Source organism: Typopeltis vanoorti, chromosome 22 (genome assembly GCF_054136105.1).
Source record: "Typopeltis vanoorti isolate ZY-2024b chromosome 22, IOZ_Tvanoo_1.0, whole genome shotgun sequence".
NCBI lineage: Eukaryota > Metazoa > Arthropoda > Arachnida > Uropygi > Thelyphonidae > Typopeltis > Typopeltis vanoorti.
Window position 1 is genome coordinate 33,623,130 of NC_143570.1, and position 22,110 is coordinate 33,645,239.

The following is a 22,110-nucleotide window of genomic DNA, read 5'->3' on the forward strand; positions in this document are numbered from 1 at the left end:
TAATCATTCTAACATAAATATATATATATATATATATATATATATATATATATATATATATATATATATATATATATATATATATATATATATATATATATATATATATATATATATATATATATATATATTTTTTTTTTTTTTTTTGGAACATCGGATGCAGCAGATCATGCTATCATACGTACATTAAAAGACATACGGACGCCCTTTATTGTAAGAAGTCACCAATTAGAACAGCGTGCGGCGTAGTTTTTATGTAATGGCGCTATAATCTGAAATTAGACGGTTTTGGAATTTGAAGTTTAATTATGAACATTTTTGTTTTCTCTTATTGTTTTAACTGCCGATTTCCATGAGTATGTTTTCAAAACAATATCTTTTTTGACAAAAAAATTATCTCTGTAGAATACCAGCTAATTAGGAAACCTCAGCTATCTTTCTTCAATAAGAAAGAAAAAGGCGAGGGAAAAAAAACATGGTTTCATGTAATTTGGAAGATTATTGTAGTTTTTTTTTTAAATTCTTTTATGATTATTATTTTGTTATTTATTTATTTTATTTATTTATTTTTAATTAATTAATTTTTTTTTTTTTGTTTGCTCTCTTGGACTATGAGTACTTTACTCTGCAGGTAATGATCCTCTTTCTCTGTATGTCATTCCTTTTTCACAGAAGAAGAAGATAATACTTAGTAATGTAATGTACACTCATGTTCATAGTAACCATATCACCTCACATAAATTTAGAAATGTAATGTACAGCCAAGGCGAATAGAATTGTATTGCAGGATAGTGAAAATAGCTCATTTGAGGCTATTTGGTGTGAGATTGAGACTAGCAGAACAAAATATACAGTTGGGTGCTGCTATAGACCAGGTGATGGAATAGATGGTGGAGATGGTATGCATAAACAAATTGATGAAATGAGTGGAAGGAGGGTAATTATTATGGGGGGGATTTCAACTATGTTAATATTGATTGGAAGGAGGAAAGGACACATGTGAAGAAGTAACTGGATTTTATTCAGTTATTAAGGGATAACTATCTGAGACAGCATGTAATAGAAAATACTAGGGGTTTGAAAGTGCTTGACCTAGTAATTGCATCTGAAAATTTGACTGTAATGAATATGACCATGTTGCCACCTATTAGTGAGAGTGATCATAAGGTCTTGATCCGGGAGGTGGCTAATTGCATGAAATTTTCAATTAAGACAGGGTACATGTGGAATTACCATGCTGGCAAGTATGACAAGCTTAGGAGATTGCTTGGTTCAGTGCCATGCCATGTAAAACTGCAAGAGCTGGATGTTGATAGTGCATGGGAAGTGGTCAAGGAGCATTTGCAGAAGGTTATGGCTGACTGTATACCTAGAATCTGAATAGTAAATCAAGTAGGGGTTAAATGGATGAATAACACCATTAAGCTTGAGTTGCAAAAAAAAGAAACAACTGTGGAGGGAATTTAAGGAGAAAGGTGACCTGCAGGCACACGAATGGTATAAAGCGCAGGCCAGAAGTATAACGAGTGTGGTAAGAAAAGCAAAAGTGGATTATGAAAGGAAATTAGCCATGTAAGCTAAAGAGAATCCCAAACAATTCTTTCAATATGCTGCAAGTAAAAAAAAAACTATACATGGCAGAATGATTTTAAGGGATGCCGATGGTAGGGAGGTCACTGAATCAGTCGATATAGTGGAATTACTGAGTGAGCACTTTGCAAGAGTATATCATCCAGGTGGTGACATTGAAGGAATGAAGGAACCATTAGTTTATACAGGAATTGTGGTGAATGAAGTGGAGGTGAATAGTCTGTTGCAGAACCTTAATGTGAATACATCTGTGGGATTGGATGGTATACCAGCACGGGTCTTACATGAAGCGGCTAAAGAATTGTCAGTGCCCTTAACCATATTGTTTAATCTGAGTCTCGTGCCTGGTTTAGTCCAAAAGGGGTGTTAAGAGGGGAAAATAGTTCCATTGCATAAAGGACTACTGTTGCAAATTACTGACCGATCACCATATCAGGAGTTGTTGTCAAGGTCTTGGAGAAAGTAGTCAAGGGAAAAACACAGGAATGGATTGATGAAAATGAGATACTGTATGGGAGACAGCATGGTTTTGTGAAGGGTAGATCATGCCTCAGTAACTTGCTCAGGTTTTATAACAGTGACGGCTGAACAGGACAAGGGTAATGTGTTTACGGTGATACTGCTGGGCCTTGCTAAAGACTTTGGCAGGATACCTCATGGAATTCTAATCCGTAAACTGCAACATATGGAAATGGATATAGGGTTGGTGAGATGGATAGGAGCGTGGTTGATGGAGAGATTTCAGAGAGTAGTTTACTCAGGAGTAGAGTCCAAAAGACGACATGTGACTAGTGGTGTGCTGCAGAGTTCTGATCTTGGACCACTGCTGTTTATTTTGTTCATTAACGATATCAGGGAAGGATTTGTTCGCTGATGATGCAAAGTTTGGTAGGGCAATAGTGAATGCAGAAGATGTCAAAATTTTGCAGGATGATTTGGATAGATTGGAGGTCTGGGCTAAGGAGAATGGATGTCAATTTAATGTGCCAAAATGTAAGGTTATGCATTTTGGGGCGAAAAGATTAGCAGCAGTATATCACATTGGTGGAACTGTACTCCAGGAGATTGATGAGGCCAGGGTCTTGGGAGTGTTGGTGAATAGGGAATTGAAGTTTAGGGGGCACGTTGCAAAAGTGGCTAAATCAGCTCATCAAATCACTTGGCTGCTGAAGAATACTTTGACGAGCAGAGACAAACAAGTTATTATTCCTCTGTATCGAGCCTTGATAAGACCCCCATCTCGACTACTGTGCCCAGATTTGGTCACCTAGGTTTCTTCTTGATGGGGAGGAGTTTGAGAGGATCTAGAGGCGAGTGACCAAGATGATAGTAGCAGGTCTATGGAATGAACCTTATGAAAACAGGTTGAAGATTTGTAGGTTGCAAAAATTGGTTGATAGGCAGAAAAGAGGAGATATGATTGAGACATTCGAATTGATGAAGGGTTTCTATAGGATTAATTCAGAGGATATTTTTGAGAACAGGACTGGTAATGGGGAGGACGACTATGGGACATTCAAAGAAGCTGGGCAAGAGTGTGGTTAGTAAGGGTGTTAGAGCTAGGTTTTTTACTTTTAGAGGGTGAATGAGTGGAATAAGCTGCCAGAGTCTGTTGTGGGTGCTATGACAGTGAATGAGTTCAAGACAAAGTATGATAGATACTGTGTGAATGTCGAATAGTTGTGATTGACATGATGTTTAGGACCTCCCTCAATGAGTCTAAGGACTCCTTGGAGTTGCCCGTAATAATTATAATAATGTAATGTAATGTACACTCATGTTCATAGTAACCGTATCACCTTACATAAATATAGTTTTTAGTAGTTAAATGGTCATTTTCATTGGTTTATCATTAGAGATTTCGTAGTATCTACCACATTATCTATTTGCCAGCCTGGTTGGCCGAGTATGTAGCGTGTCTGCTCTCCGGCCAAAAGGCTGTGGGTTTGAATCTCGCTGTGGGCATGGATGTTTGTGATTTTCTGTGGAAATACCAGTGGTGGTCGGCAGTAGATGCTGTTGGTGTAGTTGCGGTCAGTTGATGATTGAATGGTGGAGACGGAGTTGTATAGCAGGTACCCTCTCTCTCGATGAGTCCTTGGACTCCCTGGAGATGTGAGATAATAATAATAATAATCATCTATCATTCCCATGAGGTTTCTGTATAATGTTATAGGTGCTTCTATTCCATCAGAATTTTTTATGCTATAAATAGATAGCATCAGCTAGTTTTCACATATTTTTGCAGAGATTGCTATGGCTAGTTACGTGCAGTTAATACCTTGCAGAAAAAGTGTAATTCAAGCTTTGAATAGAGAAGACTATTGTTCTTGTGAAATAGCTTAAAGAATGTCCTGTAGTCTTTACTGTGGTACAACCTGCTGTCGAAAGTGAAGGAAATTGGATCTGCTGAAAGGAAGATGGGGACAGGAAGAAAGCCACTGTCTGCACAATGCCAAGATTGCGTTCTAAAGCAACTCTGCCTCAAATTGCTGTACATCATCCAGAGAACTGAAATGGGACTGGGAAGAACAAACGGGAGTTGTGGCAAGGTTGACAGGGAATGATAGCCAGGTGCCCTAAAAAAAACCCTTGTTAACCAAAAAAATGAGATTGACTCAGTTAAATTGGTGCAAAGAGCATGCCAAATGGACCCCTGATCAGTAGAAAAGAGTAATTTTTTCTGACGAGAAAAAGTTTAACCTACAGGGTGCTGACTGCAGACAGACAGTTCGAAGATGATCAGGGGAAAAATTCTACCCTGGCTGTCTGGTATCAACAGTCAACGGCCCTAGCCAGTCAGATGATGTGGAGCTGCATGTCATATCATTGTATGTTGGTTGCTTGCATGTCATATCATTCTGTGTAGGTCATATCATTGTGTGTTGGTCAATTGTGCGTTCACTGAACGCACAAGTGTACCAGAAAATTTTAGAATTGCTCTATCAGAGATTACTTTTCCATAACAACGAACTGCATCTTTGAGCATTACTCTGCCCCTTGTCATAGGGTAAAAAAGTGTAAGTAATGCTATTATAACCCTAAAATGTACCATACAAATTGAGTTTAGTACTTAGCACTCAATTCTGGGCTGTTTCCTGGATGACTACTGTAGCCAGGAAACAGCCCAGATCTCAACCCATTGAGAATTTGTGGTACCAAATATTATTATTACGGGTATCTCCATGGAGTCAGTAGACTCATCGCGGGAGACCCAAACTAGCAAAACAATATCTGTCATATCTCTTCTTGAATTCATTTACAGATGAAGAGCTCACAACTAAGTCAGTCAATGAATTCCACTCATTCACCACCCTCCAGGCAGAAAACCTTGTTCTGACACCCTTGTTAACCACACTCTTCTTTAATTTCCAGGGATGACCTCTTGTTCTTCCATCACTATCACACAGCTGAAACATTTCCCCTGCATCAATCCTATAAAAACCTTTCAGTAATTTAAATGTTTCTATCATATCCCCTCTTCTCCGCCTATCAACCAACCTCTGCAATCCACAAGCTCTCAATCTATCAATGTAGGGAGCATTTTTTACATCACTTACCAACTTAGTCACTCTTCTCTGAATCCTCTCCACAGCCTCCTCATCTCCAAGGAATCCAGGTGACCAGACCTGATCACAACAATCCAAATGTGGAAGTATCAACGCTTTATAAAGGGGAATAATAACCTCTTTATCTCTGGATGTCAGTGTGTTCCTCAACAACCAAGTAATCCTATGTGCAATCTTGGACACCTTAGCAATGTGTCCTCTGAACTTCATCTCCCTATCTACCAACACCCCTAAGTCCCTAGCCTCATCAATCTCTTGGAGTACTGTTCCATCAATGTAGTACACAGCTGGTAATCTTTTAATCCCAAAATGCATGACTTTACACTTTTCCACATTGAACTGACATCCATTACCTTTTGCCCATTCTACCAGCTTATTTAAATCATCCTGCAAACTTTCAACATTAGCTTGATTTTTTATTGCGCTACCCGACTTTGCATCATCAGCAAACAACTGAATATCTCCGTGTAAGCCATTTCCTATATACAAATTTATATACAAATTATACAAATATTTATATACAAATTGAACAACAATGGCCCAAGCACAAAGCTCTGAGGCACACCAAAGGTCACCTGCCTCGTCCTGGACTTGGCTCCTCCATACACCACCTTCTGGTATCTCTCTCCCTGAGCCATTCTCCTATCCATATCACCAATTTAGTATCCATTCCCATCTGCTCCAATTTGCGTAACAGTGTTCCATGGGGTATCCTGTTAAAAGCCTTAGCAAAATCCAGAAGTACCACTGTGTAGCCAGTTCCTTTGTCCAACTAAGATGTCATTCTATTATGAAAAGTTAATAAATTGCTAAGGCAGGATCTACCTTTAACAAAACCATGTTGGCCTCTATAGAGTATCATATCCTGATCCACCCATTCTTGAATTTTGTCTTTAACCAACTTTTCCAATACTTTTACCACTACTCCTGAGATGGTGATTGGTCTGTAATTAACTACCATAGTTTTAGGGCCACCCTTATGCAAAGGAACCACTTTGCCCAACTTCCACTCCCTAGGGACCATACCAGAGTTCAAACTTAAATTAAATATCCAAGTAAGAGGGGTTGACAATTCATTTGCACATTCATGCAACACCTGAGCTGATATTCCATCTAAGCCTACAGCAGTGTTTGCATTTAAATTTTGCAATATATTAAATACCTCTGATTTATTAGCTTCAATTCTCACATTAGTTATTGCTACAGGTACAGAGATATTCTCACTTGGGTGACAGACTTTTGAAAAGTGATTACTCAGTAACTCGACTATTACATCTGATTTTGTCACCTCAATACCATCAGCACCCACTAAAGTTATCCTTCCGAAGTCATTCTTCCTTTTACTTGCCACATAGCGGAAGAACTCTTTGGGATTACCCTTGATCTCTTTGGTTCTTTTCATAATCTGATTTAGCTTTTCTTACTATGCTGGTAATCTTCCTAGCTTGAGCCTTGTACTGCTCATGGGTGTACTGATCACATTTCTCCTTGTACATTCTCCATAACATTTTATTTTTTTGCAGATCAAGCTTGATACTACTGCTCATCCATCTAATGCCTGCCTTGTTTGACTTCCTGACCATGGGGGCACAATCTGATATTGCTTTCCTCAGATAGTAATATCAGATAGCTGATTTTATCCCATGCACTGCTAACATCTTTCCCCTGCAATATGTTCTGCCATGGGATGGCCGCAAGCTCACTCTGAAGCTTGTTATAATTGCCTAACCTGTAGTTCCGTATATACCCCTTCTTAACAGAAAAATCCACAGATTTTGCAACCTCCCAAGTCAATACCACATGATCACTTTCACCAATTGGAGGTAACGAGGACACCTTACTTATGCATATATCCTCTGAACCAATAACCAGGTCCAACATTCTCACACCACGTGTCCCTTCAGTTATGTGCTGTTTCAAGTAATTATCTCGTAGAAGATGTATGAACTCCATTTCCTTTTTGCTACGTGATATTTCCTCTTTCCAATTTGTATCACCATAATTAAAATCTCCCATAATAATCACTAAACCTGCACTCATTGCACTAATTTGCTGATGCATGAATTCAATATCTCCCCCTGTACTCCCTGGCCTATAGCAGCTTCCAACTGTATATTTGGTTGCATTGGTCACTATTTCACACCAGACCACCTCAATTGAACTCTCATTCACATGTCTGTCATCTTGATATACTACTTTCTTTGGCTGCAACACATCAGCTATCATCAACAGTACTCCTCCCCCTGTCTATCTTCTCTATCCTCCCTGAAAATACTGTACCCATCACATTCAATTCCAGTGACCACATCTTGTACTGACAGCCAAGTTTCACTAATGCCTACAACTTTTGGTGAGATTGCACTGACTAGTGCCAAAAATTCTTCTCTCTTATTTCGAATGCTTCTTTCATTGGTATACAAAAATTGCAGATTCCCTTTAAATAGAGACCAAAATACACAAGAAGAAGTCGAAAATACTTCGGGAGCTACAAGAAGCCATTATAAGGGTATGGAACCATGTAGTGACAGTTGCATCCATCAGGAAATGGAAATTTTCAATGCCTCACTGATTCTAAGTTGTAATCAAAGCAAGAGGACTCCAAAGTACTTAACAGCAAAAAGTGAATTTTTAGCTTTGAATTTTAGTAGAACTGTGTAGTTCAACTAAATTTTCATACTGGTATTTTTTTTTTCTAGCGAAAATATCACTGTTTACTCCATTTTGAAATATTTGCAAATTTTCCAAGTTTGTTGTCATTTCCTAATTATTTCGCATCTTGTACTGAAAAGAGCCAAATATTAATCAAAAATAAAACTGTTATACTACTTTCTTCATTATTTGTGACATTTATTGTGTTATTATTCGTTTGCAAATAGGTATTCAGATTTAATTACCAAAAAAACATGGTTTCAGTAGGTGATGTAATTTCTATGAACATGAGTGTATATAACGTATAAAAAGCATGTAATGCTGCATGCTTTTTGATTTTAATAAGAAGATTGCAGCTAATACCATCAGCAGAAAAAGAACAATTAAATAATAATAAATAAGGTCCAATGACCAAAGTGATATCAGGACTCTGGAGTGATGATTATGAAGAGTATTTGAGGGAATGTGGTTACAGAGGTTGGTAGTTACGAGGAAAAAAATAGAAGATATGATAGGGACATTCAAGTTAGTTAAGGGATTCTACCAGATTAATACAGAAGGAATTATAAAAGAATGGATGTTAAGATGGGAAGAACTAGCGGCCATCCCTGAAAGTTGCATTGAGATGTGGTGAAGAAGGGCGTGAGAAGTAGATTTTTTACATGAGGAGTTGTTAGTGAGTGGAATGCATTGCCAGAGTACTTTGTGAATACTGGGAGTGTAAGTAACTTTAAAGCATATTATTATTATGGTAGACATGTTGATGGTTGAGTGGGCCTCCTGCAATGAGTCTGCTCCATAGAGGTTACCAAATTAATAATAAAGGAGTGACAAGCACTGACAGTTTATGGTAGGATGGAAGTATCCACTGTTTTGATGTCTGCTTCTTTACAGTCATCAGTTATTTGTATCAGATATTCACCTTGTGTGTGATTTTTATCCACTGTAAACGCAATGTTGTTATGTTGAGTGTTCATTTATTAGCTAAATATGTTATCATCAATTGGTATCTAAGTGAAGGTGCATAAGTTAAGATCAATAAGTGCACATCAAATGATGAGAATTTACACACTTTGATAAGTGCGGATATGATGGAATGAAGAGTTGTAAGATTCTCCATTCTGCTCCACTCAGGGTGGTCAAATGTTGATTTTTTAATTTGAGGCAAATTCGTTATAAGTGAAAGTGTTTAGTTGTACATAATTTTCATTATCTGCTTATCAGGGGTATGAAGTGACTTGAAATATAACTATCATGATGTTATCTACATGTTATCTGTTGGTGCTGTATTCTGAATTTGAGAAGTTACTGCAAGCTTTTCAGTGTGGGTATGCATCCTTTTGCTACTCAAATATGAAATATATGACTTCTGTCATTGAGCTACCCTCTTCAATATCCCACAGGTCTGGTTTCCACTGATGAGACTTCAGTGAAGGCCAAAACTGTCTGGAATAGTGGGTATTGATTTGAAGTAATTTACTCTATATATACTAGTACCTGCATTAGTTATGAAACCTCTCAAATCCAAATGTAAGTAAAAAAAAAGTTTGCAGTCAAACTTGTTTTGCTTACATATGGATAAAATTTATAGATAAATTTATAATTCAAGTCACCCCCTAAATTCAAGTAAAAAACAAAACAAAAACGATTTTTTACAATTTTTCCACTCACCAAACTTGCAGCTCTTCTAAGCATTGCATCGTTGCTCGGTGGGGTTTGACAGTCCAGCTTCTGCCATTGAGATAGGTCTCAGTATCAACATAGGGCTAGTTTCACTTGATAAGAACTGCATAAATCATCTTGCGGAGCGTGATTGCCATTAAGGGAAGTAGGTCCTATCTGCTGTTGAGGAGAACTGCAGCAGTTTCACACAGTGGAGTAAATTGGTGAGAGACAGATTTTTATCATTATTATTATTACATGACACCTCCAGGGAGTCCAAAGACTCATCGAGGGAGGCCACCTACTCCACAGCTCTCTGTCCCCACCACTCAATTCACCAAGTACAATGAACTGCAACTATACCAATGCCATCTACCACCCCGCCACCACTGGTATTTACCCAGACAATTACAAACATCCATGCCCATGGCAGGATTCGAACCCATCTTTGGGCTATAGAGCGGATACCCTAACCATTCGGCCAACAAGGCTTTAATCAACCTAATTGCCCTCTTTTATACTGAATGAAGTATTTTTAGGCAGCTCTTAGATACATCAGCCCAAATGTGAGAACAGTGTTCAATGGTTATAGAAATTTGTAATTTTATAGCATTAATTGCTATTCAGAGATAAAGTTATGACTTAAGCAAAAGAGAAAACCAAATTTCTTGGATGCTGAAGAGGAAGCAGTATGTAATATGTTTATGCAAAGAAAGATTGACCAAGAAGAGAAATTTTGCTTGTCTAGAGATTTGGTTGTTATCAAAGGTTATGACAGAAAGAAAAAGTTTTTTTTTTTATTAAGAAATAAGACAAAATTGAGCTTTACTGGCAATAAAATTAATAAGGTCATCAGAAATCTTGATGATTGATTGGAGTCAAAATTTATAGTTGCAGAAATAAATATAGGTTCCAGTTCTTTTGGTGATTTACATAGTGTGAGGTTTGTTAAATAAGAAAATGAAGCACAGTTTATTGTCATCAGCAGAACTGTGGATTGGATCTTTAGTCAAACTGGAGAAGATTTTTGATATATAGAAGAGCAAGAGAAAGTGAAGAAAATGGAGTCTTGTTGAACCTCAGCATTAGTTGCAAAATTTGAGAAAAAGATTCATATCATCACACCTCATGCTGACTGAAAAAGCAGAAGACATCACATTGGATCAATAATGGAAGTGATTTTGATGAGAAGATGATTGTGTTTCTTCTGGTTCAGACTTATCAGTTGTGAGTACGGATGTCTGCATAAGTGAAGCATTAGATGTGAATGGGAATCTGAAAGTCGTCCAACTAGATCGTGCAGAAGAGAATAAAAGAAAGCATAGAGGTAACTTATGTCTGTATGCAAATACCAGGAATATAAGGAGTACAAAGAGATTCAGTTTGTTGCTTTAGGGAATACTTTGTGGCCTTAGATTATTGGCATTACTGACACTTGACACTCAGAAGCAGATGTACTGATTAGTATTGATTGTAAAGAGTGTAGTATTTTTAAAGATAGGCAGAATAGGAGGGGAGGAGGTGTGATGCTCATGATATCAGATGATATCATGAGTCCAGTTATGGTAGGTAGCTATGCTTGTAATATTAGTAACAGTTTTCCATGTAGCAGTATGTTTGAAGCTATTCGGTGTGAGTGGAATCTAACAAGATCAAATATATATGGTGGGGGGGTGTTGCAGTGGATCAGATGCTAATGACGATGAAATGCATTTGCCAAATAAATCTAATAGGTACTAAACAATTAATCATTGTGGGTGACTTTAATTATCCAAACATTAATTGGGTAACAGTGAAATCCAAAGAAAAGAATGAAGCTGAATTTATTGAGCTGTTGCATGACAACTTCCTTATGCAGTATGTGACAGAAGGAACTCAAGGTCAAAGAATATTACATCTAATTATAGTGTCAGAGGGAATTTCAGTAAAAGATGACTGTTCTGCCTCCAGTTGGTGAAAGTGATTGTGCTGTCCTGATGAGAGAAGTAGTGAAGTGTATGGATATTTCATTTAGAAAAGGTTACATGCTAAACTTTAAATCAGGAAATTATGATCAACTGAGGAGAAAAGTTGGTTTGATTTCCTAATTGCTAGATGTGAAGGATATTAGCAGTGCATGGGAAGTATTTAAAAAATACATTAATGGTGTGGTATTGGAATACATTTCCAGAGTTCAAAGAATAAACGGAGGGAGAGCGAAATGGATGTGCAGTCTTATTAAGCAAGAGATCCTTAAGAAATAGATGTGGAAAGAACATTGTATGCATAAGGATCATATCAGCTATGAAAATTATAAGGTATAGGCCAGAAGGTTTACAACTACTGTACAGAAAGCTAAGTGTGACTATGAAAAGAAACTGGTTCTGCAAGCTAAAGACAACCCAAAATAATCTATTATGTTGCTAAAATTATGAATGTTAATATATTATGGATGCTAAAAGAGTGTTCAGCTGAACTGGTTGTTCCATTGACCTGGCTTTATAATTGAGTCTCAGCATAGGGAAGATTCCACAGGAGTGTAAAGAATGAATGGTAATCCCATTGCATAAGGGTAATGCAAAGACTGATGTGTTTAACTATTGACTTATTGGTATCTCTGGAGTGGTGGCGACGATTGTAGCAAAGTTGATAAGATTTCATTGTGTAGAACTTATGGAGAGAAAAAAAGCACACGTTAGAGCAATTACTTTACTATTAATTATGAAAAAACTCTCAAAATTTCTACCTCTATATCGAAGTCATCATCAGGAAAGCATACATATGAACAAGCCACAAGCTACGTGACACTACATAAAAGTAAGCACCTCTGGTGAAAAAATTAAATAATAATACATTTAAAAAAATTAATACATAAAATTTAAAAAATTAATCCGCAAAAATTTGCAGTCATTAACACCCTTAAAACAGAGCTATAACAATTTGCTCTAATCAACAAGCTCTTAAACAAGAATTAAAAATTATTAGCAATATTTATACAATATATATCCAGTTTATCTCATGTTGGCGGCCTTCATTATTTGTATTTACTGAAAACAGGACATGGCTTGACGGGGCACTTGCTCTGTCAAGCCATGTGAAGGCCGCCAACATGAGATAAACTGGACCACAACTTCAAACCTTCATATATGCCACGACGAGGTAGAACGTGAATAGTCGAGTCTAAGGAAATTGTTATGGACCCTCATCATATAAACAGTAACCTTAGTTACAATTTACTGGACTTATTCAACTCTGCTATCAGATTATGGCGCACTCGTGAAGTCACATGTGCACAGATGCCTAACAATAGAACTTTAACACGGACTGTAGTTCCAGTTCAAAGTTAACTGTAGTTTATAATAGTCAAATTTCAGTGACACAATGTTTCTTTCTAGTGTTTTTTATTTGCTTTCTGTGTTTATTAACGCCTGAAGAAGTCGGCCTTCTGACGAAACATGTTGCATTGTGAAGAAATTTAATTGTTTGTTCTAACTCTCGGATCTAAGTCAGTTTATAAAAATATGAACATATCCCAATTCTGAGTTAATATACCAGATAGTCATATATATATATATATATATATATATATATATAAATAAACATGTTGCTCTCCAGCCCAATTTAATTTTGTAACCCAATAGATAATAATAATAATAATAGGACTCTAGCTTTGATGTAGTAAATGTTTTTTTTTTTCACCAGAGGTCAGGCCAATAATATTGTAATGGTTGATCAGTAACTTTAGCAAACCAGGCAGTAGATTATAGTGCAGCTTGTTTCTCTGTATATATATGTGTATGCTCCAGATGATGACCTTTATTATTATTATTATTATTTGACACCGCCAGGGACTCCAAAGACTCATCGAGGGAGAATGTGCCAACTCCATCGAACGATTTTCCCCTTCTAACTACTAATCGCTCTCAAACCTGCTACTTTTTGTGAGCCATTAGTAGCAGAGACTCTACCAATCAACCAACTTTTGCTGGCGTTGATATGAAGGTCGATACGTCGAGTGTTTATTTTGGTTTATATTAAACTAAAGTTTTGCTCTAGCATGGTAGTTATCTCCATAATTTTCCATAATGTATTCTGATCACCATGTAAGTATGAAAGAAAAGAAAATCGAATTCTTCTTTATACATAAGTGTAATAACATACAGATGATTAAAAAAATTAGGTAAGAGCATTCAGAAATGGACTGACAGAGAATCTATACTTTGCAATGAGTGGAATGGATTTACTAATGGAAGGTTGTGTTTTAGTTACTTGCTTATATTTTATAATGCTGTTGTGGTTGAGTTAGTTAAGGGAAATGGATACACTATGATACTTTTGGACTTTGATAAAGCTTTTTGACAGGATAGAGTATGGAATTTTTGCATAAGTTGAAGGTTATGAGATTGTATTATAAGCCTTTTGGCATGAATAAGAAAATGACTTACTGACAGATACCAAAAAGGGATATATGAGGAATATGGGTCTACAAGATTTAAGGTTACCAGTGGTGTACTCCTGAGATCAGTCCTTGGTCTGCTGTTATTCACTCCTTATATTAACCACTGAATCAGCCTTGACGTATACACATGTCAATACATCCATATTATTACAATATTATCCTTCGATACTATTATAATAACATGAATATGAAGCATATATTTTGGATATATTTTATCCATGTGGCCATTTTGGTGGCTACCGATATTGGAAGGGATTTAACAGGTGACATACAGCTATTTGCTGATGATAATGCAAACATAGGCAGGTAATCAGGGATGCAACTGACATGCATTACTTGCAGAATGATTTTAATAAACTGGAATTGTGGGCATGTGAAAATGGCATCAGTTCAATGTTAGTAAATGTAAAGTTGTGCACTTTGGCATAATAAGATATCCAATGGTGTATTATATTGGTGGAATTATCCAAGAGAAACTGACAAGGCTAGGAATTTTGGAGTTTTAGTAGACAGGAAGTTGAAATTCAGGGCTCATATAGCAAAAATTGCAAATACAAGTCAGAGGATAATTACAATGCTGAGGTAAACACTAATGTAAACATAAAGAAGTCATTTTGCTTCTTTACAAGGTTTTGATATGATCTCATCTGGACTATTGTGCACAGATCTAATCTTTTGGTTTATGAAGCAATGCAGGCAGAGTGGAGTGGGTGTTAAAGATGATATCAGTAGATTATGGAATGTAGGTTATGAGAAGAGATTGAAAATTTGTGGACTGCAGATGCTAATAGACAGAAGAGAGAGGAGTGATATGATAGAGATGTACAAACTTCTGAAAGGATCATACAGGATACCAGTAGATGAAATTTTTCTTTTTATGGAGGGGCAGGAGAAGATGAGAAGGCATCTGGGGAAGTTTAGAATAAATGCAGTCGAGAAAGGGATGAGAGCTAGATTCTCTCTCTCTCTCAGAGCAGTGCATGACTGGAGTTGCTTGTATTTGGAGGTTGACAGTACAAATAACATGAATGAATTCAAGAAAATGTCCCATGACATGGTGTGTGTGTGTGTAATATGCCTCCCTCGATGAGTTCCTGACTCCCTAGAGGTCTCTTGTAGTAATAATAATATAATCGATGGTTAATAGGATTTTATGCTAGACATGATCAGATGTCTTATAGATATCAAGAGCAACCAACCACTTGAAATTTCCCAAACTTTTCATTGGCATTGGTCCTAAGGTAGATGACATAAGCAAGAAGATTTCTATCAATCAACACTGCCCCTTGGTTGAAAGGTATTGGTTCAAATCTTATCTAGAGCATAAAGGAACTTTTATAAAAGCGTGTTAATTAAGGGTGAATTAGCCAGTCTCATTTGGATATAACAGGATTTCCCCTCTGGAAACTTGGTCAACAATACATTGGCCTCATAGCCTTATTTGCTAGTCATAATTTCATCTAATTCATGGTAGTGATTGTTTACTAGTTGAGAAGTTTCTAGGTATCACAAAAGTTGATTCTTAATGGTTTTTTTCTATTAGTATGAATTGAAGTGAGGAAAATTAGTTATTTGATTTATTAGTTATTAGATATTAGTTATTATTAGAAGCTTATGCTTTGGTTAGACATACTTCTAGTTTTTAGGAAATGATAACGTAAACTAAATTATTATTTATAAAAACTTTAATAACTACCTATATGTTGGCAATGTTACATTGCCATCTTCAGGGATTACAAAACAAAAATGATTTATGCATGTGGGCATTCACACTAAGCAAATGAGGCTGAAGAAAGGCAACTGAAGTTGAGCCTAGAGCCCTAGCCTCCCCCTAGTAGGCTAAATTAGGTTGTCTTGGCCGTTGGGCTGATGATCTTAGAATGTAAGCTTCACCAATTTGGGGCCATCTCATGAACCCAAATTTCTTGAGGTTTGGGAAGTTTTCAGAGATGAGGCTGATTCAAGGAATAATCTTTTGCACTTGCTTGCAGCAGTGTAATAAAGTGGCCTTCTTCCAGCATATTCTGTGGTGGGTGTCCAATGCATGGTCAGCAAGTCCTTAGTGGCTGTATTGGTGGAACTGGATGTAGTCCTTGTGTTCGAAACTTGGTGCAGCAGATAAGAGATGCCAGTATCTTATGTGGCTTGTAATTAGTTGTAAGTTCATATTTTCTTAGGATTTTTATAAGTTTTTCGGATGTACCCGATATATGAAATGGTGATAGATTTAGAGTAATCTCTACAATGAAGGAAGGAGGGGGGGGTTGTGGTTTTAACTGGTTTGTATATTTTTGGGGGGTTGTAGCCATTGGCTAAGGAGATGTTAAGGATATGATTAAGTTCAGTACTTACAGCATTGAACTGATTAATTTTGTCCTGTTATATAGTGTTTTTATAATTCCATATTGTTGGGGCGGGTTTAACTGCTGGTGAATGAATCCACCTGTATCTGTAGGTTTTATATAAACAGAGAAAGCCATGGATCATTCAGGCTGGTGTGTAATCAGATCATCTAGGTAAGGGAGACTGTTATTGTTTTTCTTTTCCAAGGTATACTGGATCCTGGTGTGTTTATAGTTTAAGTGTGTTGAGAAATTGTGGAGTGTATCCAGACCATGCAGCCAAATGCCAAACACATCATCCAAATAGTGTAGCGAAACAGTGGGTTTATGTAGAGCAGAGTGTAAGGCTTTTTTCTTCAAAGGTCTTCATAAAGAAGTTGGCCAAGGGTTGAGAGAGTGGAGAATCCATGGCTGTCACTTCTACCTGTTTGTAGAATTTTCCTTTCCAAACGAAATAGCTTGAGTTCATGGTGAACTGAAATAATAATAATTATTATTATTACCTAAGACCCCATTGGAGTCAAAGACGTATCTAGGAGGTCCTTTTATCATACACACACAGCTCATCATACCATGTTTTAAACACACTCAAATTCTCTGCAGACACCACACTCTCAGGCAAGGCATTCCAATCATTCACAACTCTGCATGAAAAAAACTTGCCCCCCCCCCACTCACACTCTCTTTATACAGTTTCCAGGGATGACCTCTGGTTCTCCCCTGATTTCCTGCCATTTTCTGTAGAACCTCTCCAGGATTGATCCTATAACAACCCCTTACTAACTTGTAGGTCTCTCATATCTCCCCTCCTCCTCCTCCTGTCCACCAGACTCTGCAAGTTGCATCTTCTCAATCTCTCCTCATACTTAACATTCCAGAGGTTAGAAACTACCTTAGTCAGTCGCTTCTGGACCCTTTCCAACATCTCTTCATCCTTCTGAAAACCAGGAGACCAAATCTGTGCACAATAGTCCATGTGTGGCCTAATCAAAGCCTTATACAATGGAACAAGAATCTCCCTACTTCTGCAAGTCAGTGTCCTCCACATCATTCCCAGAAACCTTTGTGTTGTCTTCACAATTTTGGCCACATGTCTCCTAAATTTCATACCCTTATCCACTTCACCCCCCCAGAACTCTTATTTCCTCCACCTCTGACAGTATATTCTCACCAATCATAAATTCTTCATCCCATCTTTGTTTTCCAAATTTTAAAACCTTACATTTTGCAGCATTGAACTCACATTCCCATTCCCAATCACTCAATTTATTCAAGTCTTCTTGTAAGGCCACAGCATCTTCTCTACTCTTCATGGTTGAGAAGACTTTGCATCATCTGCAAACAACTGAATATCTCCATCCAAATCTTCCAATACCATTAATATACAAGTGAAACAGTAATGGCCCTAAAACAGACCCCTCCCCGAGGCACACCACTAGTGACTTTCCTTTTCCTGGATATCGCACTCCCATACACAACTTGTTGATACCTATCAGATAGCTAGTCTCCAATCCAATGCACTAATCTAATATCCAAACTCATCTGCTCTAGTTTGACTATCAACTTATCATGCAGTAATCTATCAAAAGCCTTTGCAAAATCTAAGTATATTACTATGTATCCTTCTCCTCTGTCCAAGGAAGCAGTCACCTTATTGTAATAAATAAGTAGATTACTAAAACATGACTTCCCTTTAGCAAATCCATGCTGTCCTTCAAAGATAATACTATTGTTGTCAACCCAATTCTGGATCCTAGTTCTCACAAGCTTCTCCAACAACTTAACCACAACACCTGACACACAGATAAGCCTATAGTTTGATGCTTGAGTTCTATCACCTCCTTTATGAAGTGGCACAATCTTGACCTTCTTTCACTCCTTAGGAACTTGACCCACTGCAAGACTCGTATTAAAAAAATATGTCAAGGCCTGCATTAACTCCCTTTCACATTCCTTGAGAATATGTGGTGATATATTATCAAGTCCCACAGCCTTATTAACATCTACTTTGTTCAACTCCCCATGCATCTCTTGTTCACTTACAGTCAGTCTCCTTCCCATCATCAACTGTTCTCAATCTCTCCATGAAGTCACATTCACAAGATTGAAAGACCTTTATGAACTTCTCATTAAGTATCTCCACCACATCTTCCACAACAGCTGTCTTTATACCATTTTCTCCAATCACTGTCATCCTTCCATAATCATTCTTTCTTTTTCTGGCTAATTGGGAGGACATTTGACTTGGATGAGGTCTAAGGTATCTTTGAGTGGGGCATTGGTGAATAAGGAGGAGACATCAAAATTGATCAAAAAGCCAGTATAGAAAACCTCTTACTCCAACACACTGACATAATGGTAAGTTTTGAGGTCAATTAGTTTTGAGGTTGGTTGATTCTTGCTTCATATCTTTTAATTTTTTGTGCACTCACAATAATTCTTTGCCTTAGCTCTTCAGTACCTTTAGCAATTCTTTTTTGGCAAATTATATGTGTGATAAGCGGGTTTTTGATGGTATTATTTTTCAGCTGTTGTTCATTAAGATTCTTTAAGTTGCCAAGATCACCTCATTCCTTCATTCCATCCTGATTTTCCATGGTGCAGATTGCTTTATCTTTGACTTTTTCTTTTGCAATTTGCAAACAAGCTAACTTCATTGTAATGATATATATAGGCTGTGCTGTATAAGAGCTAATTTGTTTCCTTTTAAACTTTTAGTTGTGATTCTGTGAGAGCATTTGTATCTAACAGGAGCTGCTTTAGCCTACATTTATGGAGTTTATATGTTCCAGTATGACTGACTTCAGTTTATGATACTAAAGGTTTAAGCATAGCCACAATAGGCATTATGTGAATTAATGTGGCCCTTTTACAGTTGAGCATTGGATCTCATGGAGATAATGAAGTAATAATAATTATACAGAAAGGAAATTCTTAAAGATGACAGGACACAACTGAGTTTTAAAAGAGGTATACCGTGAGTAGACATATCGATACAAAATAAAAAACGGAAAAAACTCACGTAGAAAGATTATTTAATAGTATAATTTTCGCCTGTGTGTCACAGGCATCTTCAGTACATTAAGCTCAAAATTAAACACTAACTGACAATTCCAGAAAGCGCCACCTAAGTAGGTGGCACGTTATTTTACAGAAAGAACTACAATATATAACTTCTTCCTTTCTATCTAATGGTTATAAGAATTGCTTCATTAAAAGAACTTTGAGTAGTTTTAATATGTCTTCCTCTTCAAACACAGAGGAAATAACGCGCATTACTATCCCTTATGTACAAGGCATCAGTGAATGTATAGCAAAAGTTTTAAAACCACTGAATATTTTTGTTGCCTTTCAACCGTTTAGAAAAATCTCCACCTTTCTCACTTCTCCTAAGGACAAGCTTCCACATCTTAATCATCCAGGTGTCTACCAGATTCCATGCTCTTGTGGATTGTCTTATTTCGGACAAACAGGAAGATCTGCCTCTATTCGGCTAGAAGAATACCAATCTTATATTGAATACTTTAAACCTGAAAAGTCTGGACTTTCTGAACATGCCATCTTCACTAGACACGGAGTTCATTGGAGAAAGACGAGTTCTTCACAAAAGTCAGTTTCTCATAAAAGGTCTTTATAAAGAAACATGTGAAACTCTACTTCATTCTCCTAACTTAAACAGATCCGACAGGTTACATCTATCCCCTTTATGAGCGATAGTACTTTACAAATCAGCTAATCTTTCCTAACTTTTTATTGTATTATTTTTTTTTTTTTTTTTTTTTTAGGAAAGTTATTGACCTTTTTAGTTATCTTACACCAGCTACTTAGGTGGGCCTTTTTGGAATTGTCAGTTAGTGTTTAATTTTGAGCTTAATGTACTGAAGATGCCTGTGACACACAGGCGAAAATTATACTATTAAATAATCTTTCTACATGAGGACACAACTGGTTTAGGCATTATATGAAGGAGGAGAATTTAGGACTAAAGATAGCTCTGGTTATAGCATCAGATGATGTATCTGACAATGAGATGAATACACTGCATTTACTTTACTAGAATGATCATACAGTTCTGACCAGAAACTTGACAGGGCATATGGATTGCTCAGTAGAGATGGGATGTATCTTGACCTGTGGTGCAGGATATTTTGAGTCTTTAAATATAGCTTGATACACTCTCCTGGTGACATATTTTGCAAAAGAAAGAAAGAAGTCAAAAGTGCATGGAAAACATTTTACATGTTTAAAGAAAGCGGTATCTGACTACCTTCCTTGAGTTAGATGAAATAGGGTAAAATGGGACCCTTAATGCAATGTTTTCCACCATGTAATTTGAGATGGAGCTGTATATAATATTACGAGGGAGGAGGGACTGAAAATTTCCAATTAAACACCTAGAACAAAAATGATATTAAAATAACTGATATAACCACAAGAAAAAACATATCTTAAAGCCCTTTAATCCCCATGTTTTATCAATGTAATAATTTGTTCTTTTCTTTCATCATCATCAAATTCCTGCCATGTACCCTCCTGGGGGTGTACAGGATATGATAGTACTACATGGAAAATTTACATCATTACTAACTTCCTATCTACAATTTTCCTCCAAATCAGTCTGTTACTTGTCAAGACTCTAACATTGTCAGATCTTTTCTTTTAGTATATATAAGAAGACATATCAGAGGTTTTGAAGAAATTCAAAGACATAGAGAGGCGGGCCATCATCAAGTTTTTTGTGCTACAAGAAAAGTTCACAACTGAGATCCACCAAACTTTCTGTCAGACTTTAGAGGTCTGTGCCCCAGCATATCCAACAGTTACCAAATGGGTAGCCAAGTTTGAAACTGGACATCTTGAGACAACACATGTCCCCAAGTCAGTGGTTCCTTCCACAGTGATTACACCTGAAAACATCGATGCAGTGCATGCCATGATCCTTGATGATAGACAAATGCCAGACAACATTGCAAAGACTCTGGGGATATCCAGGGAATGAGTTGAGGTCATTATGCAGAAGCTCTCACTGAAGTTGGTCCCCAAATGTTTGAATGTTGACCAAAATAGAGAATGTGTGCTGTCATCTTAAGGGATTTTGGGGAAATCAGATGCAAATTTTTTTGGCTCATATTGTGACTGTTGATGAAACATGGCTTCTTCACTATGACCTAGAGACCAAACAACAGTCAATGGAGTGGGACACATAGGTTGTCCATGGCCAAAGAAGTTCTGAACCCAAACGTCAGCAGAGAAGGCTTTTGCCATTGTCTTTTGGGATATGGATGGAATATAATCCTTGCTAAGTACCTCAATAAAGGTGAAAACTGATAGAGCAGCAGTTTATTCAACAGCTCTAAAGGAATTGAAGGAGGTACTGAAGGAAAAAATGCTACAGGAAACTGAGCAGAAGCATGTTTCTTTTGTAGGACAATGCACCTTCTCACACTGCTCATGAAACCCAACAGACAGTACACAACGTAGGCTTTCAATGTCTGCCTCACCTGACTATTTCCTATTCCCAAATTTAAAGAAACACTTGAAAGGAACAAAATTTATCTCAGTTGATAAAGTCATATTTTCAGCTGGTGACTGGTTTATGCAACAAGGAAAATACTTTTTTCTCAGAGGATTGCAAATGAGGCAGCAGCAGCAGCATAACACTTTGTGGGGAATATGTAGAATAATGTGTAAGTTACATGGTTCTTCCTCAATTCCTTCATGGTGATTATCACAACTTTTCAGCACACCCTCCTATATTGATAGAAGTGTATTACAGGAGGTAGTGAAGGCTTATGACATTGAAGTTGATCAGATTGCATTAGAGCTAGTGAAGATTTTTTCAGCTTCAGTGTTTTTTCTG

At 37.0% G+C, this 22,110-nt stretch overlaps 1 protein-coding gene across 3 annotated transcripts in view; it reads left to right on the top strand.

Annotated features, from left to right (window-relative positions):
- Positions 1-223: 223 nt before the first annotated feature.
- LOC150094292 (protein kinase C-like 3) overlaps positions 224-22,110 on the top strand; it is a 289,221-nt gene continuing 267,334 nt past the window's right edge. For all 3 annotated transcript variants that reach the window (XM_090412158.1, XM_090412160.1, XM_090412159.1), the window contains exon 1: positions 224-256. The gene's annotated coding sequence lies outside the window, so the exon portion shown is untranslated. The remainder of the gene's footprint in view (positions 257-22,110) is intronic.